The sequence below is a fragment of the Podarcis bocagei genome (genome assembly GCF_964188305.1).
Source record: "Podarcis bocagei genome assembly, chromosome: W".
NCBI lineage: Eukaryota > Metazoa > Chordata > Lepidosauria > Squamata > Lacertidae > Podarcis > Podarcis bocagei.
In genome coordinates this window covers 76,962,315-76,988,446 of record NC_138131.1, presented here as the reverse complement: position 1 = coordinate 76,988,446, position 26,132 = coordinate 76,962,315, and positions in this window count along the sequence as shown.

Below are 26,132 nucleotides of genomic sequence, written 5' to 3'. Positions count from 1 at the left end.
GTTGCTTTCACTTTCATGCAGTCGGGGGAGGCAGACTTCCTTGATTTAATCTCCCCGCTTTTAGCTCAATTTTCAAAATTTAAAGGGTCCCGATTGTTTTTCAGCTCCTACTCACGGGAATTCCGTCCAAATTTTCTTTTCAGGAAGGAATCGGCGCTCTCCGCTTATGGTGACGCGGCTTCACTTCGCAGGCTGGGTGACGACTCTCAGCACCGCGCTCACTCCCGATGTCGATCCGTAGCCTTTAAAAAGGCTCTTTCACGGTACCGGGGGGCGCAAAGGTGCCCACCGAGTCTCCTTGTTCTCAGGCTTCAGCGCCTGAGATTTTAGGGGTCCCCCGCTCGCCGTAGCGGGTAAGACCCGAACTTGCGAAGCAGTCCTTCTCCGGAGCTCGGAGGCAGGACCGCCATTAAGCGCTGGCACCGACCGGAAGTCCCTGGATTTGGAAGGTTTTAATAATGCATTTGGTTGGCACGCATATCTATGGTATGATAAAATTAAGGTGCATAAGGCCTTTAAAAATCATATTGTCAGAAAAGCTTTATATAATGTTTGGATAAGATATAAAGATCTGTTGGAAAACAAAACCCCTAGATGGTTGTCACCCTTGGAGGCTAAGGCGTTGAAAAAACTTAATATGGAAGCGGAATGGCCAAAGTATTGGGAAATTTTGGAACAAGATGGAGATAAGTTGAAGTTACAGAGTCACGAGAAATTGAAACCCAAAGTACGAGACTGGCTCCATTATTATCAAATAATGGAGGTGTATAAACAAGACAGGAAAATTGGCTTCCAGGTGGAGAAATCAAAATTAGAAATTGAACTGTTAGAACCCAATACTAAGAATCTGTCAAGAATGTATAATTTGCTGCTGAAATGGAATACACAAGATGAAACAGTAAAATCAGCTATGATTAAGTGGCCACAGGACATTGGTTATAACATTATGTTTGCTGGCTGGGAATGGTTGTGGAACACCGGGATAAAATTCACGGCATGTAATGCCTTAAAGGAAAATATTATGAAAATGATTTACAGGTGGTACACGACCCCAGTCAAGCTAGCAAAAATTTACCATTTGCCTGATAATAAGTGTTGGAAATGTAAAGAAACTGAAGGTACTTTCTATCACCTTTGGTGGACGTGCCCGAAGATTAAGGCCTTTTGGGAGATGATATATAACGAAATGAAAAAGGTACTTAAATGTACCTTCCCTAAGAAACCAGAGGCCTTTCTCTTGGGCATTGTCGGCCAATTGGTGTTAAAAAAAGATAGAACTTTCTTTATGTATGCTACGACAGCAGCAAGAATACTCATCGCAAAGTATTGGAAGACACAAGATCTACCCACTCTGGAAGAATGGCAGATGAAAGTGATGGACTACATGACACTGGCTGAGATGGCTGGCAGAATCCGTGACCAGGGGAAAGAGACTGCGGAAAAGGATTGGAAGAAATTTAAAATCTATCTTAAGAACTATTATAAAATAGATGAATGCTAAAATGGCGAGGTTTTGAGAAAGAAAAAGAATCATAGAATCATAGAGTTGGAAGAGACCACAAGGGCCATCGAGTCCAACCCCCTGCCAAGCAGGAAACACCATCAGAGCACTCCTGACATATGGTTGTCAAGCCTCTGTTTAAAGACCTCCAAAGTAGGAGACTCCACCACACTCCTTGGCAGCAAATTCCACTGTCGAACAGCTCTTACTGTCAGGAAGTTCTTCCTAATGTTTAGGTGGAATCTTCTTTCTTGTAGTTTGGATCCATTGCTCCGTGTCCACTTCTCTGGAGCAGCAGAAAACAACCTTTCTCCCTCCTCTATGTGACATCCTTTTATATATTTGAACATGGCTATCATATCACCCCTTAACCTCCTCTTCTCCAGGCTAAACATGCCCAGCTCCCTTAGCCGTTCCTCATAAGGCATCGTTTCCAGGCCTTTGACTATTTTGGTTGCCCTCCTCTGGACACATTCCAGTTTGTCAGTGTCCTTCTTGAATTGTGGTGCCCAGAACTGGACACAGTACTCCAGGTGTGGTCTGACCAGAGCAGAATACAGTGGCACTATTACTTCCCTTGATCTAGATGCTATACTCCTATTGATGCAGCCCAGAATTGCATTGGCTTTTTTAGCTGCCGCGTCACACTGTTGGCTCATGTCAAGTTTGTGGTCAACCAAGACTCCTAGATCCTTTTCACATGTACTGCTCTCAAGCCAGGTGTCACCCATCTTGTATTTGTGCCTCTCATTTTTTTTGCCCAAGTGCAATACTTTACATTTCTCCCTGTTAAAGTTCATCTTGTTTGTTTTGGCCCAGTTCTCTAATCTGTCAAGGTCGTTTTGAAGTGTGATCCTGTCCTCTGGGGTGTTAGCCACCCCTCCCAGTTTGGTGTCATCTGCAAATTTGATCAGGATGCCCTTGAGTCCATCATCCAAGTCGTTGATAAAGATGTTGAATAAGACCGGGCCCAAGACAGAACCCTGTGGCACCCCACTAGTCACTCTTCTCCAGGATGAAGAGGAACCATTGATGAGAACCCTTTGGGTTTGGTCAGTCAGCCAGTTACAAATCCACTGAGTGGTAGCATAGTCAAGACCGCATTTTACCAGCTTCTTTACAAGAATATCATGGGGCACCTTGTCAAATGCCTTGCTGAAATCAAGGTAGGCTACATCCACTGCGTTCCCTTCATCTACCAGGCTTGTAATTCTGTCAAAAAATGAGATCAGGTTAGTCTGACATGACTTATTTTTCAGAAATCCATGCTGACTATTGGTGATCACAGCATTCCTTTCTAGGTGCTCACAGACTGTTTGCTTAATGATCTGCTCCAGAATCTTCCCTGCTATTGATGTCAGACTGACTGGGCGGTAATTATTTGGGTCCTCTCTTTTCCCCTTTTTGAAAATAGGGACAACATTTGCCCTCCTCCAGTCTGCCGGGACTTCGCCTGTTCTCCAGGAATTCTCAAAGATGACTGCCAGTGGTTCTGAGATCACATCTGCCAGTTCTTTTAATACTCTTGGATGCAGTTCATCTGGCCCTGGAGACTTGAATACATCTAAACTAGCCAAGTATTCTTGTACTATCTCCTTAGTTATTCTGGGCTGTGTTTCCTTTGCTGAATCATTTGCTTCAAATTCTTCAGGTTGGGCATTGTTTTCTTTATCGGAGAAGACTGAGGCAAAGAAGGCATTGAGGAGTTCAGCCCTTTCTGTGTCCCCTGTTTGCATTTCACCATCTTCTCCTCTGAGTGACCCCACTGTTTCTTTGTTCTTCCTTTTGCTACGAACATACCCATAAAAGCCTTTTTTGTTGCTTTTAACCTCTCTAGCAAGCCTGAGTTCATTCTGTGCTTTAGCTTTTCTGACTTTGTGTCTACACGTGCTGGCTATTTGTTTGAATTCCTCTTTGGTGGTTTCCCCCCTTTTCCATTTTTTGTACACATCCTTTTTTAATCTTAATTCAGTTAAAAGTTCTTTAGATAGCCACCCTGGCTTCTTTAGGCACCTTCCATGTTTCCGTCTCATTGGTATTGCCTGACGTTGTGCTTTTACTATCTCCCTCTTAACAAACTCCCAGCCACCATGAACTCCCTTTCTTTTTAGTATTGCTGTCCATGGGATCTCACTCAGCACTTCCCTAAGTTTTATGAAGTCGGCTTTCTTAAAGTCAAGAAATTGAGTCCTAGTATGGTTGGCTGCTCCTTTCCGCTGTATAGTAAACTTCAGAAGAGCATGATCACTCGCGCCTAATGATCCATCCACATCTACCCCACTAACCAGGTCATCAACATTGGTTAGGACCAGATCTAAAATGACTGTTCCTCTTGTTGCTTCTCCCACTTTCTGGACAATGAAGTTGTCTGCAAGGCCAGTGAGGAATCTGTTTGACCTTATGCTCTTGGCTGAGTTTGACGTCCAACAAATATCCGGGTAATTGAAGTCCCCCATTACTACTATCTCCCTTCCTTTTGCATGCTTGGCCATCTGTTCCAGGAAGGCATCATCTATGTCCTCCGTTTGGCTTGGGGATCTATAGTAAACTCCCACAATGAGGTCTCTGTTATTCTTCTCTCCCTTAATTTTGACCCAAATGCTCTCACTTTGGCTTTGAGGTTCTAAATCTTGGATCTCTTCACAGGTATACACATCCCTGACATATAACGCCACACCTCCTCCTTTCTTTACAGCGACATAAGATTAAGTTGAAGAAAAGATTAGCAAGACATATATTTGATAAAATTATTTAGAAGTTGCTGAAAGAAATTTGGACATTGGGATGCACGAAGGGGAGGTATGGGGGAGTCCCAGAAGTAAGGGATATGAAAAAAGGGCTATGAAATTATACATGTTTGTATGTCTTTTTATTTGTTTGTATTGTTTGAAAAATTTTGTAAAACCAATAAAAAATTTATATATATAAAAAAGAAGGAGGACGAATAAACTTGGATTGTTCTTTCGGTGGTTATTCACCCGAACCCGAACCCGAACCCGAACCTTAACCTTAACCTTAACCTTAACCTTAACCTTAACCTTAACCTTAACCTTAACCTTAACCTTAACCTTAACCCTAACCCTAACAGTAACCCTAACCCTAAGCATAACCCCAACCCTAGCAAAGAGAAATGTAATAAGGCTAAACAAAGCCAAACAGGTTGTTTTGGGTTCCAGCTACATAGAAAGAAGAATCTTGGATTTGAAATTAGCCCAATCAGAGCTTTATCAATAAGGCAAAAAAAGCCAAACAGGTTGTTTTGGGTTCCAGCTACATAGAAAGAATAATATTGGAATTCGGTTATTTCGAGTCGTGTTCTTTGGTGTTAATGCACATTGACCCAGAAATCGCAAAGTGTGTGTAATGAGACCAAAATAACACAACACCGTCTTTCCGCTTCCATATGCGTATTAAGAAGACGAATAAGCTTTGATTGGGCTTATTTCAATTCGCATGGTGTTTTTTGGGTGTGTACCAGAATCACCCCCGACCAAAGCTAAAAGGTGTTTTGGGTTCAATCTACATAAAAAGAAGATGATATAGCTCTGATTGGGCTTATTTCAAATTGGTGTTTTTGGGGTTGGAATGCACATTCACCCAAAAATTGCAGAGTGACATGTTTTTTATCAGCCCAAATCAAGTATAGGTGTTTTGGTTCCATCTGAACAGAAAGAGGACGAATAAGCTTGGATTGTTCTTTCGGTGGTCATTCACCCCGAACCTAACCCTAACCCTAACCCTAACCCTAACCCTAACCCTAACCCTAACCCTAACCCTAACCCTAACCCCAACCCCAACCCCAACCCCAACCCCAACCCCAACCCCAACCCCAACCCCAACCCCAACCCTAAACCTAAACGTAACCCTAACACTAACACTAACACTAACCCTAGCAAAGCGAAGTGTAATAAGCCTAAACAAAGCGAAACAGGTTGTTGTGTGTTACACCTACATAGAAAGAAGAATCTTGGATTTCGCTTATTTCAAGGCGTTTTCTTTGGTGTTACTGCACATTTACCTAGAAATCGCAAAGTGCGTGTAATGAGCCCAAAATAACACAACACCGTCTTTTTGCTTCACTATGCGTAGAGAGAAGACGAATAAGCTTTGATTGGGCTTATTACAATTCACATGGTGTTTTTTGGGTGTGCACCAGAATCACCCCCAACCAAAGCAAAAAGGTGTTTTGGGTTCCACCTACATAAAAAGAAGATGATAAAGTCCTTATTGGGCTTATTTCAAATTGGTGTTTTTAGGGTTAGAATGCACATTCACTCAAAAATCGCAGAGTGACATGTTTGTTATCAGCCGAAATCAACCATAGGTGTTTCGGTTCTATCTCAATAGAAGGAGGACGAATAAACTTGGATTGTTCTTTCGGTGGTCATTCACCCTAACCCTAACCCTAACCCTAACCCTAACCCTAACCCTAACCCTAACCCTAACCCTAACCCTAACCCTAACCCTAACCCTAACCCTAACCCCAACCCCAACCCCAACCCCAACCCCAACCCCAACCCCAACCCCAACCCCAACCCCAACCCTAAACCTAAACGTAACCCTAACACTAACACTAACATTAACCCTAGCAAAGCGAAGTGTAATAAGCCTAAACAAAGCCAAACAGGTTGTTTTGTGTTCCAACTACATAGAAAGAAGAATCTTGGATTTCGCTTATTTCAAGTCGTTTTCTTTGGTGTTAATGCACATTGACCCAGAAATCGCAAAGTGTGTGTAATGAAACCAAAATAACACAACACCGTCTTTTTGCTTCAATATGCGTAGAGAGAAGACGAATAAGCTTTGATTGGTCTTATTTCAATTCGCATGGTGTTTTTTGGGTGTGCACCAGAATCACCCCCAACCAAAACAAAAAGGTCCTTTGGGTTCCATCTACATAAAAAGAAGATGATAAAGCTGTGATTGGGTTATTTCAAATTGGGGTTTTTTTTGGTTTAGAATGCACATTCACCCAAAGATCGCAGAATGACATGTTTCTTATCAGCGGAAATCAAGGATAGGTGTTTTGGTTCCATCTCTATTGAAGGAGGACAAATAAGCTTGGATTGTTCTTTCAGTGGTCATTCACCCTGACCCTAACCCTAACCCTAACCCTAACCCTAACCCTAACCCTAACCCTAACCCTAACCCTAACCCTAACCCTAACCCTAACCCTAACCCTAACACTAACACTAACACTAACAATAGCAAAGCGAAGTAAAATAAGCCTAAACAATGCCAAACAGGTTGTTTTGGGTTCCAGCTACATAGAAAGAAGAATCTTGGATTTTGCTTATTTCATGTCGTGTTCTTTGGTGTTAATGCACATTGACCCTGAAATCGCAAAGTGTGTGTAATGAGACCAAAATAAAACAACACAGTCTCCTGGCTTCCATATGTGTATACAGAAGACGAATAAGCTTTGATTGGTCTTATTTCAATTCGCATGGTGTTTTTGGGGTGTGGACCAGAATCACCCCCAACCACAGCAAAAAGGTGCTTTGGGTTCCATCTGCATAAAAAGAAGATGAGAAAGGCCTGATTGGGCTTATTTCAAATTGCTGTTTTGGGGGTTAGAATGCACATTCACTCAAAAATCGCAGAGTGAAATGTTTTTTATCAGCCCAAATCAAGCATAGGTGTTTGGGTTCCATCTGAATAGGAAGAGGACGAATAAGCTTGGATTGTTCTTTCGGTGGTCATTCACCCCAACCCCAACCCTAACCCTAACCCTAATGCTAACCCCAACCCAAACCCTAACCCTAACCATAATCCTAACCGTAACCCTAAACCAACAACAACAACAACAAATCCGTTTATTGTGAGGACCATGCCTGTACACAAACATCAACACAACAATAGTTAAAAATATTAAAATTCATTACATACTATGCCAACAAAACCTTCATCCCACAAAATAGAAAGAGAGGGAAAACCAGCAATGAGTTAAACAGACGATGAAGGGGTCTTTACATTGTCATCCATAAATCTTTCCCTGGCTTTCATGGCCTTCATCACAAAAACCGCTACCACATGGGTCAGTATAGTTGCCTGACATCCCAGTTCTGATTTTAACTGTGGTGTCTGAATGTAACTCTCTAAGTATTTTGAGAATCATAGAATCATAGAATCATAGAATCATAGAATCATAGAATCATAGAGTTGGAAGAGACCACAAGGGCCATCGAGTCCAACCCCCTGCCAAGCAGGAAACACCATCAGAGCACTCCTGACATATGGTTGTCAAGCCTCTGCTTAAAGACCTCCAAAGTAGGAGACTCCACCACACTCCTTGGCAGCAAATTCCACTGTCGAACAGCTCTTACTGTCAGGAAGTTCTTCCTAATGTTTAGGTGGAATCTTCTTTCTTGTAGTTTGGATCCATTGCTCCGTGTCCGCTTCTCGGAGCAGCAGTAAACAACCTTTCTCCCTCCTCTATGTGACATCCTTTTATATATTTGAACATGGCTATCATATCACCCCTTAACCTCCTCTTCTCCAGGCTAAACATGCCCAGCTCCCTTAGCCGTTCCTCATAAGGCATCGTTTCCAGGCCTTTGACCATTTTGGTTGCCCTCCTCTGGACACGTTCCAGTTTGTCAGTGTCCTTCTTGAATTGTGGTGCCCAGAACTGGACACAGTACTCCAGGTGTGGTCTGACCAGAGCAGAATACAGTGGCACTATTACTTCCCTTGATCTAGATGCTATACTCCTATTGATGCAGCCCAGAATTGCATTGGCTTTTTTAGCTGCCGCGTCACACTGTTGGCTCATGTCAAGTTTGTGGTCAACCAAGACTCCTAGATCCTTTTCACATGTACTGCTCTCAAGCCAGGTGTCACCCATCTTGTATTTGTGCCTCTCATTTTTTTTGCCCAAGTGCAATACTTTACATTTCTCCCTGTTAAAATTCATTTTGTTTGTTTTTGCCCAGTTCTCTAATCTGTCAAGGTCGTTTTGAAGTGTGACCCTGTCCTCTGCAACCTTTGGCAAGATGGCAAACATTGCGCAGGAATCGCAGGTGACTGCAGCTGTTCCCTCCCCTTCCATCTTGAGATCGTGTCGTTGGGGGTGGCTACAGAGGTCCTCCATCATAAAAAGCTTGAAGACAGGACAAATAACTTCCCCCACAAAAAAACCCTAGGTCTCCCCCAACAAACGTTTGAGACTAGCTCCCCTAATTCTAAAAGATGCGTATAACTTCGCGCGCCGCTGCCCTGCAAACTCTGATAAGAAGTCGTCTATCAATATCTGTTTCATATAGTTTTTGCCATAATTTGTCCCTACAGATTGAATCTAAAGCGGATGTGAGATCTACAAAAGCCACAAAAAGTTTGCTCTTATGTACCTTTGTATACTTATCTATCATTGTCTGTAGTACCAAACAATGGCCTGTTGTACTATGGCCCTTTCTAAACCCTGCCTGTTCCGGATTAAGCAAGTTAGAGTGGTCAGCCCAGTCAACCAGTTTATTTAGCAGGTATCGAGTATAAAGTTTATACACAATGTCCGGGAGACTTATGGGGCGATAGTTTGAGGGGTCTTGGGGGTCTCCCTTCTTATAGATGGGGGCTACCAGGCTCAGTTTCCAGTTTTCTGGGATTTTGCATGTATCATTTATTGCTGTAAAAAGTTGGGCCAAAATAGCAGCCCACCACTAGGCATTTAATTTAAGCACCTCAGGAGGAATCATATCTTCACCGGGAGCTTTGCCATTCTTGAGTGCTTTAATTAGCTGTAAACATTCTGATTTGGTAACAGGATCCCAGCCCATTAATAGATCGTTTTTAAGAGGAGGAAACTGGCTCGGTTTAGCAATGTTTGGAGCTGTATATAGCCGGGAAAAATGTTGGTACCTGTGAGGGTTTGATTAGCTGCTTGTGCGTGAAAACGTGCTCCCTCAGAGTTTGTGCGCCCCCACAAACCTCCGTGTGTGACGGAGCTCCTCAGACATGTCTGCTCTAGTCACTAGTAGAGTCCGACAGTGGCTGTCTGCGGAAGCGTTTCCAGCAAAGAAGTTCCTTAACGGAAACGCGTCTCCTGGACTCACGGCGTGACAGTTTCCTGCGAGGTATGGGTCTCCCTATGGGAGACTCCGATACCTCACCACTGTTCTCGCTGGAAGCCTCCCTGAGCCCTCCCTCCTGCTCGCATTCCCTCAGAGACCCACTCCTCCCCCTGCTGGTCCCTGCTTCAGCAGTTGAGTCTCTTTCATCCTGCCTGATGCCCTCCACCACCTGATGCTCTGATGGCAGTTCCCTGACATCCACCTCCCCTCCAGGGCCCCCCTCACCCCTCCCAATTCCTCCCCCCTGGGAGGTGAAGGGCTAAAACCCCGAAACGAATCTTCCTCATCTTCTGACGTCTCGAACAATTTTCTCCATCGATCGTCGTCCTGGCCAGCTGAATCCTCCTCCTCTTCAGAATCTGGGAACCCCTCCAACTCCTCTTCCTCGTCGGTGGTGGCAAAGTATTCCCTTCGGAACCTCGCTACAGGCTGAGGTTTACGTGGGAACCTCTGATGAAAAGTCTCTATTAAAACCTCGTCATTGACATCCTCTGCCCTAACCCAGGTGTTTTCCGACTCCGGTTCCCCTTCCCACATTACCAAATACTCTACTTGATCTCCCTTCCACCTGGAATCGAGGATCTCCGCTACATGGTAGCTGTGTTCCTTCTCCTCCATTGCTGGTCCCCTAGTGACCCTCCCCTCACTGTCTCCTCTATACGGTGACAACAACGACCTGTGAAAAACTGGGTGCAGCTTCATGTGGTTCGGTAACCGGAGCCTGAAAGCCACTGGATTGACCTGCTGTATGACTTCAAACGGACCCAGCCTTTTGGGTCTTAATTTCTTACAACCTCCTTTGAATGGCAACCCTTGGGTTGACAGCCACACCTGGTCCCCCACCCTGATGCTTTCACCTTCCCTTCTGTTTTTGTCTGCTTGCCTCTTATATTCCTCCTTAGCCCTGTTTAAGTTGAGTTGGAGCTGGCGATGGATCGCTTCCATTTCTTCCACGAACTGTTCCGCAGTTCCGCCTGGAACGCTCCAGTTTCCCCCCTCCCCCCCTGGGAAGGCTCTGGGATGGCACCCGTGATTAGCCAAAAGGGGCTCATCCCCGTGGACACGTTCTCTGCATTGTTGTAGGCAAATTCTGCCAACGCCAGCTTCTCCACCCAATCATTCTCTCTGTCATTAACATAACACCTCAAATATTGTTGGAGAACCCCATTTGCTCTTTCCGCCTGCCCGTTGGTTTCAGGATGACGGGCCGTCGAGAAATTAACCTCTACATGCAGTAAGCTCATGAGCTTCCTCCAGAACCTGGAAGTAAATTGTTTCCCTCGGTCTGAAACCACCCTCAAGGGGGCGCCATGCAACCTAAACACATTCTCTACAAACAATTTGGCGGTTTCTTCTGCTGTAACCGCATGTGAGCAGGCTATGAAGTGGGCCATTTTAGTTAACAGGTCTACTACAACCATGATGGCTGTTTTCCCTCTAGACCTTGGCAGATCAGTCATGAAATCTATTGCCACTGCTTCCCACGGTCTCTCAGGTGTGGGCAGTGGTTCTAATAAACCAGCCGGCGCCTGCCTCTCCCCCTTGGCTCTTTGGCATTGTTCACACCCTCTCACATACTCCCGCACATCTTCCCTGACCTTGGGCCACCAAAATTCCCTGGTAACCAGCCACATGGTTTTGTGTTGCCCAAAGTGCCCTGCTGTGGGGCTATCGTGCAGCTGCTTGAGTACTTTCTCCCTCAATTCCCCTTCAGGTATATATAACGCTCCCTTATAATACAATGCCCCATTTCTCTCCTCAAAACCACCGGGTTTGTCTTCCTCCCCTCTGAGATCCCTGAGTTTCCCCTGGGCGTATGCATCCTGCACCGTACCCTCTACCAATTCCCTTTGCCCCACCAAAGTCGCCCCACACACCCAGCGGTCCTCTGGAATGATATGGGTTTCTTCGGGTGCTCCCTCCCCCTCCAAATATTCAGGTTTGCGTGAGAGAGCGTCCGCCCTAACATTCTCTGGGCCTGGCACATAACAAATCTCAAAGTTAAATTTGGAGAACTCTTGGGCCCATCTCAACTGCCTTTGGTTGAGCACTCGCGCCGTTCTCCAGTACTCTAGATTTTTATGGTCCGTGCACACTTGCACTTTATGTTGTGCACCAACTAGCAGATGCCTCCATCTCCGGAACGCCTCATGAATAGCAAGCAGTTCTCGGTCGTACACCGTGTAGTTCCTCTCGGATTTGTTCAGCTTCCGCGAGAAGAAGGCACACGGACGCCACTCCGACTCCTCCTTCCCCGGCTGCAGAAGAAGCACCGCCCCTATGGCTCTGTCAGATGCGTCTGTTTCAACCCTTAGCTTCTTTCGTAAATCCACATGCAGAAGTTGTTCTTCAGAGGCGAAGGCCCTTTTCAGTTCCTCAAACGCTCGCTCCGCCTCCGCCGTCCATACAAACTTCTTCTTACTGCTGAGACAGTCAGTGATGGGCGCCGTCAGATGGGCGAAGTTGCGGATGAACTTACGATAAAAGTTTCCAAACCCTAGGAACCTCTGCACATCCTTCTTGGTTTTGGGTGTTTTCCATTCCAGCACTGCCTGTACCTTGCCGGGATCCATGGCCAATCCCTTGTCTGACAGGCGGTACCCCAGGAATTCCACCTCCTTGGTATGGAACCGACACTTCTCCAGTTTGACCCACAGCCTGTTGGCTTGCAGTCTGCTCAACACTTCTCTGACGTCTCTCACATGTTGCTCCTCATTCTCAGAATACACCAACACATCATCTAGAAAGGCAACGCAATTCTTGTAGAGCAAAGGGCCCAGCACGTGGTTCATAAAAGATTGAAAACACGCGGAGCCTGCTTGTAATCCAAATGGCATAACGAGGTATTCAAACGCCCCCAAAGGGGTAAACATGGTGGTTTTCCATTCATCCCCTTTCCTTATGCGTATCAGGTTGTACGCCCCCCTTAGATCCAGCTTTGTGAAAATCTTTCCCTTCCTCACCATGGTCAAAATATCATCAATTCTGGGCATAGGGAACGCCACCGGTTCAGTCACTGCATTCAGCCGCCTAAAATCACATACAAGTCTCGGCTTGTCCGCATTTTTTTTGTCCACAAAGAACACTGGGCTCCCCCCTGCTGCTTTGGACTCTCTGATGAAGCCTCTCTTCAGGTTCTTGTCAATGAACCCTCGCAACTCCTGCATTTCCCTGTCTGACATGGCATACAACTTGCCCACGGGAAGCTGTGCTCCAGGGAGTAAATTGATCTGACAATCAAAGGGTCTATGAGGTGGTAGTTGGTCAGCTTCCTTCTCGCTGAACACGTCGCTGAGATCTGCATACTGTGGTGGTACCTTCACCTTCCCCATTACTTCAGTCCCTGCTAGGGTGGCTTGGGCCCCTACTGAACCCTTCTCCCCTTTGCAGTGTTCTAGGCAATGTGCTGAACCAAAGGACACCACTCTTTGATGCCAGCCAACCAGCGGATCATGTAGAGCTAGCCAGCTCATTCCCAAAATAATGGGAGCGCCTCCCAGGGTGGCCACATTAAACGCTATCAGTTCTGTGTGCCTTGCCACCCTCATTATCATTGGGACAGTCTGCAAGCGGACTCCTCCTCCCAACAACTCCCTGCCATCAATCGTGGTCACCTGCAGGGGGTTGCTTAAAGGGATGGTCTGTATCTGGTGTTCAGCAGCAAACTCCTTGCTCATAAAATTGCAGGAGCTGCCTGAGTCCAATAGCGCCTTTATTTTTAGGGGATGCCCATTCTGCAGCTCTAGCGACACTTCAATCACTAGAGCAGGTCGAGGAGCTTCTGGCACGGGCACTTTCACTGCTCTTTGGCCTGGCTGCAGTGCCCCAATTGTGGCAACCAGGCGTTGGCTTTTACCTGCTCCGCTCCCCCTTCTTCTCCCCCCTCAACAGCTCCCACCATCCCTTGCCATTCCTTCCTCTGGGGGCAGACTCTGGCAAAGTGGCCTGGCTGTTGGCAGAGATAGCATTTCCGGGGGCCCTTTCCCTCCTTCTTAGCTCCCTCGCTGGTTTTTGAAAATGCGCGCGCGCGCGCTGTTCCGATTTCCATCGGCTCTGCCGGCGGGAAAGCTGGCTCAGGAATGTCTGGAATGCGGAACTCCTTCCAACGTTCCCCTCTCCCTTCCCGCCTCTCCAAGGCTCTTGCCTCCTGCCGCGCTCCTATGGTCAGCGCAGATTTGGTCAGCTGATCCATAGACTCCGCCCTGGGGCTCCGTGCCAGCTCGTCTTTCACCCCCGAAGAAAGACCTTCTTCAAATAGCATTTGAACGGGTGCCGCCGATAAATCCCAACTCAGTCTGTGAATCAGCATGGTAAACTCAGTCCAATATTCACGGACAGATCGACTCCCCTGCTTACAAGCCATTAGCTGTCTGCGCACCACCCCTTCCTCAATATCGCTGGAAAACATGATATCCATTGCACGAAAGAACTTCATTGTGTCCTTTAGTATGTCATTGTGCGTTGCCATTAGGGGTCGAACCCAGTCTCTAGCCCCTTTCTCAAGATGCCCAATTACAAAAGCAACTCACGATTCCTCATCAGGGAACTCATCGAACTGCACATTAAGGGCATATTGCATCTCTGTCCTAAAAGCATGGTAGTCCTTGGGGTCCCCCCCAAATTTCTGCACCAATCCTGGTACCTTTCTGGGGAATTGAGTGGCTCTCCCCTTCTTGTCTGCATCCTGAGCCCTTCTCTCCTCCAGCCTCGCCGTCTGCAGGGCCAGTTGAACCTCCAACGCTCGGTATCTATCTTCCAAGCTTGGACCAGCTCCAGCCCCTGCTCCTCCGGTTCCGGTTGGTTCGCTCATGATGCCTTCTCTTGCACAGGCAGCGTACAAAGACTGTCGGACTGCTGTGAGGGTTTGATTAGCTGCTTGTGCGTGAAAACGTGCTCCCTCAGAGTTTGTGCGCCCCCACAAACCTCCGTGTGTGACGGAGCTCCTCAGACATGTCTGCTCTAGTCACTAGTAGAGTCCGACAGTGGCTGTCTGCGGAAGCGTTTCCAGCAAAGAAGTTCCTTAACGGAAACGCGTCTCCTGGACTCACGGCGTGACAGTTTCCTGCGAGGTATGGGTCTCCCTATGGGAGACTCCGATACCTCACCACTGTTCTCGCTGGAAGCCTCCCTGAGCCCTCCCCCCTGCTCGCATTCCCTCAGAGACCCACTCCTCCCCCTGCTGGTCCCTGCTTCAGCAGTTGAGTCTCTTTCATCCTGCCTGAGTCCCTCCACCACCTGATGCTCTGATGGCAGTTCCCTGACAGTACCATAAGTTAGATGAAATACTGTTGGTTACAATTTTCCCTTTGGGTGAAACTCCCTGAGCAATTATTTCCCAGAACTTTTTGTCGTCCCACAATTTGATCGCTTTGTCAAGTGCCTCCCATTGTTCCTTTCTGTAGAGGGATTTCTTAAATTTTAGAGTATTTTTATAATGAGAACGCCACCTGTGCAGGTTTTCCACTGAGGACAGGGTCCCTTCCTGTTTTACCTTATTTTGTAATTTCCTAAGCAAAGATCTTAGATTCCTACAGTCTTTGTTGAACCAGGCCCTCGAGTTGTTTTGTTGTTTGGGAGGGTTGGAATTCGTGAGTAGTGGGAAGAGCGACTCTGAGACCTGCTGAAATGTTGAAAAGGGGTCAGAATTAGATGAGATACACTGGTCTCTCAAGGCCAGTAAGTCTGATGAATGCAGGTGTAGTTTGATTTTAGATTCCAGGTCGCTGTTCCATTTACGCCTACGAAGGGCCAGAGTTGGAGGTGGGTCTGCACAGTGATTGCGGTATTGCGGATCCTCCAAACCACGGGGAATTAGTGAAACTGATATAGGAAGATGATCACTCTCAATTCTATTGAAAGTCCTGAAGCCCTGTGACCTCTCCAAGAGTTTTGGGGAGACTAGGATATAATCAATAACGCTCGCACCTCTAGGTCCAAGAAAAGAAAAGAAACCCCCTGACCTGTCCATATGGGTACCATGCAAATTATACAAATTATGTTTGAAGGCAGTCTCCATTAATGTAATGCCTGCCTTATTCAAGACCTTATTGACAGAGGACCAGGGAATAAACCAATCTGCCTCTGGCAGGAACTGGGATTTAGAGCAGTACGTATTAATGTCATTTCCTATCCTGGCGTTGAAATCACCTGCCAGCAGGATATCCATGCCAGGTGTCAGGGCTGCCTCAGGTCTCAGCTCACAAAAGACCAACGCCAGGTTCTTCTTATATACAAGGATGTTTATTGCAGTTCATTATTGGTTCCACAACCGAGGCGCGCAGCCCCGCGTCTCTTAGCCTAGACGTTTGAAGTCCCCTCTGAATCGGTCCCGCCCCTACACCAGCTTAAGAGGCTTGTGCTAGTCCACCTCTTCCTGTCTTTCCTTTTCCGCAGGGTCTTTCTGCCCCCCTGGGTTCCTTCCCTCCTGCTCTCTCCTGAAGCGGATTCCTCAGATGCCTGTTCCCCCCTCCTTCGTGCTTTGGGGCCAGGCTCCTCCTCCGGGCTCTCTCCATTTCCGCGCGCCTCCACATTTGAACTTGGCGCGCGTTCGCTACCCCTGACCTTCCTCTTGACACTTACACTACTCCCTGTACTACTCTCCGCCTCTTCCGGCAGGACGTCCTGCCCCGATCTCCTTCCCCTGTCTCCTTCCTGCTCCGCTCCGTGTGTCACACTGGGAACTCCACTCTCTTCACTTCGTTCCTGCTGGGAAGCCGGCCCCGATCTCCCACTCCCACTCGGGGTTTCCCTGCTGCTTCCCTGCTCCTGGCAGGTCCCCCCTGTGACCCCCCTTGGCCTGACTAGGGGCGCCCCCTTCTGGGAATCCTCCGATTCACTTGAGAGACTCATGGAAGACCTCAAGTCATTGTCATCCTCTTCCTCACTGTCCTGGGATTCTTCCCCATCGCTCTCCGTCTCCCCCCTCACCTGTGCCTCTGTCCCTGAACCCCTGACATCCATCCCCCCTCGAAGCCCCCCTTCCCCCCTCCCGCTGCTCGGGCGCAGGTTCCGGGGGCTCCGTCGTTGCGGAGGTCGCTGCCGGACACAGGTCGTCGACGTCGATCTCCTCTGCTTCCAGTTCATTGTTTGTGTGCTCGAACCCATGGTCCTCTCCCAACATGTTCACGTCCTCCCCTCCCCCTGTTGCCTGGGTGGGGTCTGCTTGCCAAGGACCCATCCGCCACCTCGTGCGCCAGTCTTCTTCTGGTTGGTCGTCCCACCAGTAAGAAGGGTCGGTGTCCACCCCCGAACACGATCCCCTTGGAGGGCTCGACTCTGGCGTCGTCTCCTCTGCGGAGGAGAACCCTCGGAAGGTGCTGGCGGAAAGTGTGGGCGTAAAAAGCCAATCGTCGAAAAACTGTGCTGGCATGGGCCTGTGTGGGAAAAGGGCATGGAACTCGTCCTTGAGGAGGGGTTCGTCCAAAGCGTAGTCCGGCACCCAACTGTTGGCGCTGGCCGGGGCGCCCTCCCTGGCGAGAAAATATTCTACTCCCTCTTCCCCCCATCTCGAGTCCAGAATCTCTGTGACCTCGTTGATTGGTTTGTCCCTAGGTGACCTCCCCCTCTTGGGCGACTCTCTGCTCGGTTCTGGTGCCGTCCCTGACTCCTGAAATCTGTGTGGGGCCCTGTAAGGGGTGAGCACCGACCTATGAAAGACCGGGTGCATTCTGGAACCTTCGGGGAGGGCCAGTCGAAACGCTACGGGATTGATCCTGGCCTCAACTTGATACGGCCCTAGTTGCCTGTGTCCTAGCTTCTTTTTAGCTAACGACTTGGCCGGCATTGCTTGGGCCGCTAACCATACCCAGTCTCCCACCTGGATGTCTTCCCCCTCCCTCCTGTGTTTGTCTGCCTGCACCTTATAGGCCTGTTTGGCTAGTTCCAAATGTCTCCGTAGCTCGTCGTGGACCTCTTGCAATTCTGCTGCGAAATGGTCGGCTTCCTGTGGTGCCCCCTCCCCCGTCGTTACGAGCCCCGGGAAGGTTCTGGGATGCCGTCCATTGTTAGCGAAGAACGGCGTCACCCCCGTCGACGCGTGCTTCGTGTTGTTGTAGGCAAACTCAGCCATCGGCAGGTAATCCACCCAAGCCGCGGGTCGCTGATTGGCGTAACATCTCAGGTACTGCTGCATGATCGCGTTGACCCTCTCCGCTTGGCCGTTGGTCTGCGGATGTCTCGCCGACGACAGCTTGATTTTGACGTGCAGAATCCCTAGGAGCTTCTGCCAGAAGCTGGACACAAACTGGCGCCCCCTGTCGGACAGAATGGACCGTGGCAAGCCATGCACCTTGAACACGTGGTCGATGAACAGTTTGGCGGTCTGCTCCGCTGTCGCCACCTTCGCGCAAGGAATGAAATGCGCCATCTTGGTGAACAGGTCTACAACCACAAGCACCGCCGTCTTGCCTCGCGAACTGGGCAGATCAGTGACAAAGTCCAGCGCCACCCTCTCCCACGGTTGCAGTGGCGTCTCCAGCGGTTCCAGCAGTCCCGCTGGCTTCTGGTGCACTGGCTTGGACCTTTGGCATGTGTCACACCTGGCGACGTACTCCGCGACCTCCCCTCGCATCTGGGGCCACCAAAAGTCTCTGGCCACTAATTCCGTCGTCTTTTCCTTGCCGAAGTGGCCAGCGCTGGGTGCGTCGTGCAACTGCTGCAGAACCTTCGCGCGGAGATCATCTCCCGGAACGTAGAGAGCACCTTTACGGGTCAGCAGGCCGTCGCGTATCTGGAACTCGTCGTCCTTCGCCGTGCCTCTCCGCACCTCTTCCATTTTGGACTGTGCGAACGGATCCGCCTGCAACGCGCGCCGCACCGCCTCCAGGTCCACGGCGGCTGAAGCGCACGCCCACGCCTGTGGTGCAAAAATGTGCCTGGCTGCCGCCGGTGCCGCTTCCTCGAGATACTGCGGTTTCCTGGAGAGCGCATCTGCTATGACATTGTTGTCGCCTGGGATGTACTCTATCCTGAAATCGAAATCCGCAAAGAACTCCGCCCAGCGTATGTGCCTCTGGCTCTGTAGCTTCGCCGTGCGCCAGTACTCTAGGTTCTTGTGGTCCGTGCAGACCTGCACGGTGTGCTTGGCTCCGATGAGAAAGTGCCTCCATGCCTTGAAAGCTGCGTGGATGGCCAGCAGCTCCCTGTCCCAGATGGTGTAGTTCTGTTCCGACTTGCTGAGCTTCCGGGAGTAGAAAGCACAGGGCCTCCAGTACCCCTGCGGGTCTTCCTGCAAGAGGACGGCCCCCACCGCTCTGTCAGATGCGTCAGTCTCCACCCTCATGGGCCTGCCGGGATTCACGTGTAACAGCTGTTCTTCGGACGCAAAGAGACTCTTAAGTCTTCTGAAGGACTGCTCCGCCTGGTCCGTCCAGGTGAACTTCTTCTTCTTGGAGCTGAGAGTGTCCGTGATAGCTGCCGTCTCCCTGGCGAAACCCCTGATGAACTTGCGGTAAAGGTTGGCGAAACCGACGAACCTCTGGACCTCCTTCCGCGTTCGCGGGCTCTTCCAGTCCAACACCGCGCGGACCTTGGCGCTGTCCATGGCTAGTCCCCTGTCGGACAGCCTATAGCCCAGAAAATCCACCTCCGTCACGTCGAATTGGCACTTCTCCAGTTTGGCGTAGAGCCTGTGCTCCCGTAGCCTCTGCAGGACTTCCTTAACGTCGCTCTCGTGAGCCTCCGGCGATTCCGAGAAGATAAGAATGTCGTCGAGGAAACATACGCACTTCTTGTAGAGGAGTCCCGCTAGCACGTGATGCATAAAAGCTTGGAAGAAGTGGGAGCCATTTTGGAGACCAAACGGCATAACTCTGTATTCGTAGGTGCCCAACGGTGTGAACATGGCCGTCTTCCACTCATCACCCTCTCGCACGCGTATGAGATTGTATGCGCCGCGGAGATCCAACTTGGTGAAGATCTTTCCTTTCCGCACCGTCCCGAGCAGGTCGTCAATCTTGGGCATGGGGAAGGCTGCAGGCTTTGTTTTCGAGTTTATGAAGCGATAGTCCACGATCAGCCTTTTTTGGGGCGTGTCCTTCTTCTTCACGAAAAACACAGGACTGCCCCCTACAGCCTTCGATTCTCGGATGAATCCCCGCTGCAGGTTGTGAGCTATGAACTCCTTGAGCTCCTGCAGCTCGTCCTCGGACATGGAATACAGCTTCGCAGTCGGTAGCATTGTCCCTGGCAAGAGGTCAATTGCGCAGTCGTAGGGCCGGTGGGGTGGCAACTGGTCAGCCTCCTTCTCGCAGAAAACCTCCAAAAACCCCTTGTACTTGAGGGGTACAGCTTGCGCCATGCTGAGCCTCAGCTGCTGCCCTTCCTCTGGGCCCTCCTCCTCTTGACAGGTCTGGATGCAATGCTGCGCGCAGTAGGACGAGCCGAAGGTGAGCTGCCGCTGGTACCACGCCATGGTTGGGCTGTGCCTATCCAGCCAACTCACGCCTAACACTATAGGCGTGTCTGACAGGCGGGTGACGTTGAAACTGATGATTTCTCGGTGATTGCCAATCTGCATCACCATGGGTGGCGTCTGTTGCACCACCTGCCCACCCAGCAACTTCCTGCCATCCACCGTGACGACGTTCAAAGGCAGCGTGGCTGGTAGGAGCTCTATGCAATGCTGCTTGACGAAGTGCACCCCCACGAAGTCTGCGTTGCTCCCACTGTCAATTGTAATGGGGACTTCTAGGGTGCGTCCATTAGGTAGTTGGAGAGTTGCAGTGAGCTGCACCACTGGCTTAGGTGGCAGGGGGTCTGTAGGCTGCAAAAGCGCTGGGGACTGCCCTACTGGCTCGCCTGGCTGTGCCCCAGCATTTCTGCTTCCAGCCAGGCATTGTCGTTTCCCTGAAACTGCTCTTCATGTTGTGCTGCTGCAGTTACTGTTGCTAAGGCTGCAGTGTGCTGCCGGAGCCTCTTTGGCCATGTGCGTCCCACTGTCACAGATGTAACACTTCCTGTTCCCTCTAGGAGGCTTTGTCTTGACTGCTCCGGACGCTGGGTCTCCGGCCGCTGACTGAGCCTTTGCACTCCCCAGTTCCATCGGTTCCTCCCCTGCCTGCAGCTGAGGTGAGGGACGCGTACGTCCTGGATCTCTGGGAAAGAAAGGAGGCACTCTAGACGGTGTGTGAAGCTGGCTACCCCCCTCATTGCGCCAAGGGCGTTCTTCATGGCGTACTCCAATGGCAAGCGCCCGCTGCACCACGTCTGCCAGGGTTTTAGGTCTGTCCCCCCTTGCCAGTTCGTCTTTCACAGGGCCAGAGAGCCCCTCCCAAAACAAGTCTCTGACTGCCAGAGAATCTTTCTCCCATCGCAGCACATTCAGCAAGGCGAAAAAGCGAGCATGGTACTGACGTACTGAAGCCTTGCCTTGCCTTAAACCATGCATCTGCTGGCGTGCTACATCCACATCCACGCTAGACTGGAAGCAAGCGTCCATGCATTTGATAAATTCATCAGAGTCCCTTCGAGCAGGGCAATCCTCGCGCCACAGATTGCGCAGCCAAGCCCTCGCTTCCCCATGCAAGTGGGACACAATGAAACCCACTTTCTCCTCCTCATCTTTAAAGTCGTCGCGAAGCAAATGCAACGCATATTCTACGTCTGCTCTAAAACTGGGGTACTGCTTCAGGTTCCCATCGAAGTGGGCTACCAAGTTGCCTCCTCTTCTGCCCAGTGCTACTCCAGCAGCTTTGGCCGCCGGGAACCCCACCTGGCATGCATGATCCCACCTGGCTTGCAGATCTTGGCACCGCTTTTCCGCCTCTTCCCCCCTCTTCTGGGAGATCGCTACCTCAGTGGTAAGCTGGGAGACTGCGTTGCGTAGCTCAGCTATCTGCTGCTCCATACTCATGGCTGCCAAACTTCGTGAGCTTTGCAAAAAAAAATTTTGCGTATCTTTGGGAGGGGACTTACTGTCAGGGCTGCCTCAGGTCTCAGCTCACAAAAGACCAACGCCAGGTTCTTCTTATATACAAGGATGTTTATTGCAGTTCATTATTGGTTCCACAACCGAGGCGCGCAGCCCCGCGTCTCTTAGCCTAGACGTTTGAAGTCCCCTCTGAATCGGTCCCGCCTCTACACCAGCTTAAGAGGCTTGTGCTAGTCCACCTCTTCCTGTCTTTCCTTTTCCGCAGGGTCTTTCTGCCCCCCTGGGTTCCTTCCCTCCTGCTCTCTCCTGAAGCGGATTCCTCAGATGCCTGTTCCCCCCTCCTTCATGCTTTGGGGCCAGGCTCCTCCTCCGGGCTCTCTCCATTTCCGCGCGCCTCCACATTTGAACTTGGCGTGCGTTCGCTACCCCTGACCTTCCTCTTGACACTTACACTACTCCCTGTACTACTCTCCGCCTCTTCCGGCAGGACGTCCTGCCCCGATCTCCTTCCCCTGTCTCCTTCCTGCTCCGCTCCGTGTGTCACACTGGGAACTCCACTCTCTTCACTTCGTTCCTGCTGGGAAGCCGGCCCCGATCTCCCACTCCCACTCGGGGTTTCCCTGCTGCTTCCCTGCTCCTGGCAGGTCCCCCCTGTGACCCCCCTTGGCCTGACTAGGGGCGCCCCCTTCTGGGAATCCTCCGATTCACTTGAGAGACTCATGGAAGACCTCAAGTCATTGTCATCCTCTTCCTCACTGTCCTGGGATTCTTTCCCATCGCTCTCCGTCTCCCCCCTCACCTGTGCCTCTGTCTCTGAACCCCTGACACCAGGGAATTCTAATTCAGCCTTCTCCAAACATAGCTCTAAATCTTCCCAGATTTGTAACGACTGGGGAGGGGTGCCTATGGGAGGGATATATATATTAAAGCAAAGGAAATCTCCTCCTTCACTGCTAGAAATAAGTAAGATTTGTAAATTGTTGCTCTTCACCCACTGCTGTTGCCGGCCCTTGCACTTTAGCTTGGTAGAAACAAAAGTGACTAAACCACCACTAGGTCGGCCTCGGGAATTTGGTTTTATCGCAGGGGTAGCAAAGGCTTCGTATCCCTGTAAAGAAGGGACATGGAGATCTAGACACCATGTCTCCTGTAGACATATAATCTGAAATTTTGTAAGGAAATCCAGAAGGTCGACATCACCCTGCTTAGATAGCCATCCCGCCACATTCCAAGAAAGGATGTGGAAATAGGGTGATGGTGGAAATAGTGGCAGTCAATCTCTTTTCCGGTGGTTTGAGGCTCCTGAGCTGGGCTCCTCCTCTTTCTGCCCTGCTTGGTGGTTCCAGGTTTGAGGTCGCTGGTCCCTAGGTAGGTGTGATAGCTTTAACTAAGGGGCCAATAGGTTGATTTGGCCCAGAGGATCTTTGATGACACTGTTACAAATATCATGTTGTTCAGCTGATGTATCATGATGTTCAGCTGGTTTTTGCAGAGCAAGGGTTTTGCAGACCCGTATAGGCTGTACAGGTAGCAGGTCAACAGCTGCATCTTGCGTCGGTACTGCTAGCGGGTCAAAATTTGACAAAAGCTGTGGATCTTGATTGCGTATTGGGCTTAGAATAATGGAAGCCTCCAATTCCGGCATCGAGGCATATTTCTCCCCTAGTCCTCTCCCCTAGCATGGAAGACGAAGAGCAGACTCCATTTGAGGATCTCTCCCTCATTACAGTCGATCAGGTATATGAAGACGAGCAGCAAAGTCAGTCCTCAGGGAATGTGCAGGCGACCTTGGAACGGACAGCTCACGGAAGAACCACGACCAAACCTAAGAGGAGGCGTGTAGTGGTGATAGGGGATTCCCTACTGAGGGGAACAGAAGCAGTGATCTGTGGGCCTGACAAGATGTCTCGGGAAGTGTGCTGTCTCCCCGGGGCTAAGATCCAAGATGTAACTGAACGACTGCAAGGAATTATAAAACCCACTGACGAATACCCCTTCCTCTTGGTTCATGTGGGAACCAATGACACTGCAAGCAATAGCCTCCAGAAGATCAAAAGAGACTACGAGGCTCTCGGCAGGAAATTGAAGCAACTAAATGCACAAATTGTCATCTCATCTGTCCTCCCAGTTGAACGACGTGGCCCAGGGAGAGAGGGAAAAATCGTGGAAGTGAACAGCTGGCTTCGCAAATGGTGAAAACAGGAACGGTTTGGATTCTTAGATCACGGACTGCAGTTTCTTGAAGATGGACTTCTGGCAAGCGATGGGCTGCACCTCACAACGGTTGGGAGAAATGTTTTTGCCAAAAATCTCAGAAACCTCATCAGGAGGGCTTTAAACTGACTAATGTGGGGGAGGGAGACAGTGCTCCTGAAGGTAGGAGTCTATCAATTGATGAAGATGATCATCCAAATGTCATAGACCAAATGGAGCAAACAGCATGCAGACCTAGTGGTGGGAGGAAAAAATCCTTAAATAAGAGACACGGGGGAATGATTAATGGACTTCAATGTCTGTACACTAATGCGCAAAGCATGGGAAATAAACAAGATGAGCTTGAGCTCTTGGTACAGCAAACTAAATATGACATAATAGGCATCACTGAAACCTGGTGGGATAAGTCCCACGATTGGAATGTAATAATGGGGGGATACAATCTATTTCAGAGAAACAGACCAGACAAGAAAGGAGGAGGAGTGGCGTTATATGTCAGGGATGTGTATACCTGTGAAGAGATCCAAGATTTAGAACCTCAAAGCCAAAGTGAGAGCATTTGGGTCAAAATTAAGGGAGAGAAGAATAACAGAGATCTCATTGTGGGAGTTTACTATAGATCCCCAAGCCAAACGGAGGACATAGATGATGCCTTCCTGGAACAGATGGCCAAGCATGCAAAAGGAAGGGAGATAGTAGTAATGGGGGACTTCAATTACCCGGATATTTGTTGGATGTCAAACTCAGCCAAGAGCATAAGGTCAACAGATTCCTCACTGGCCTTGCAGACAACTTCATTGTCCAGAAAGTGGGAGAAGCAACAAGAGGAACAACCATTTTAGATCTGGTCCTAACCAATGTTGATGACCTGGTTAGTGGGGTAGAAGTGGAAGGATCATTAGGCGCGAGTGATCATGCTCTTCTGAAGTTTACTATACAGCGGAAAGGAGCAGCCAAGCATACTAGGACTCAATTTCTTGACTTTAAGAAAGCCGACTTCATAAAACTTAGGGAAGTGCTGGGTGAGATCCCATGGACAACAATACTAAAAGGAAAGGGAGTTCATGATGGCTGGGAGTTTGTTAAGAGGGAGATAGTAAAAGCACAACGTCAGGCAATACCAATGAGACGGAAACATGGAAGGTGCCTAAAGAAGCCAGGGTGGCTATCTAAAGAACTTTTAACTGAGTTAAGATTAAAAAAGGATGTGTACAAAAAATGGAAAAGGGGGGAAACCACCAAAGAGGAATTCAAACAAATAGCCAGCACGTGTAGACACAAAGTCAGAAAAGCTAAAGCACAGAATGAACTCAGGCTGGCTAGAGAGGTTAAAAGCAACAAAAAAGGCTTTTATGGGTATGTTCGTAGCAAAAGGAAGAACAAAGAAACAGTGGGGCCACTCAGAGGAGAAGATGGTGAAATGCAAACAGGGGACACAGAAAGGGCTGAACTCCTCAATGCCTTCTTTGCCTCAGTCTTCTCCGATAAAGAAAACAATGCCCAACCTGAAGAATTTGGAGCAAATGATTCAGCAAAGGAAACACAGCCCAGAATAACTAAGGAGATAGTACAAGAATACTTGGCTAGTTTAGATGTATTCAAGTCTCCAGGGCCAGATGAACTGCATCCAAGAGTATTAAAAGAACTGGCAGATGTGATCTCAGAACCACTGGCAGTCATCTTTGAGAATTCCTGGAGAACAGGCGAAGTCCCGGCAGACTGGAGGAGGGCAAATGTTGTCCCTATTTTCAAAAAGGGGAAAAGAGAGGACCCAAATAATTACCGCCCAGTCAGTCTGACATCAATACCTGGGAAGATTCTGGAGCAGATCATGAAGCAAACAGTCTGTGAGCACCTAGAAAGGAATGCTGTGATCACCAATCGTCAGCATGGATTTCTGAAAAATAAGTCATGTCAGACTAACCTGATCTCGTTTTTTGACAGAATTACAAGCCTGGTAGATGAAGGGAACGCAGTGGATGTAGCCTACCTTGATTTCAGCAAGGCATTCGACAAGGTGCCCCATGATATTCTTGTAAAGAAGCTGGTAAAATGCGGTCTTGACTATGCTACCACTCAGTGGATTTGTAACTGGCTGACTGACCGAACCCAAAGGGTGCTCATCAATGGTTCCTCTTCATCCTGGAGAAGAGTGACTAGTGGGGTGCCACAGGGTTCTGTCTTGGGCCTGGTCTTATTCAACATCTTTATCAACGACTTGGATGATGGACTCAAGGGCATCCTGATCAAATTTGCAGATGACACCAAAGTGGGAGGGGTGGCTAACACCCCAGAGGACAGGATCACACTTCAAAACGATCTTGACAGATTAGAGAACTGGGCAAAAACAAACAAAATGAATTTTAACAGGGAGAAATGTAAAGTATTGCACTTGGGCAAAAAAAATGAGAGGCACAAATACAAGATGAGGGACACCTGGCTTGAGAGCAGTACATGTGAAAAGGATCTAGGATTCTTG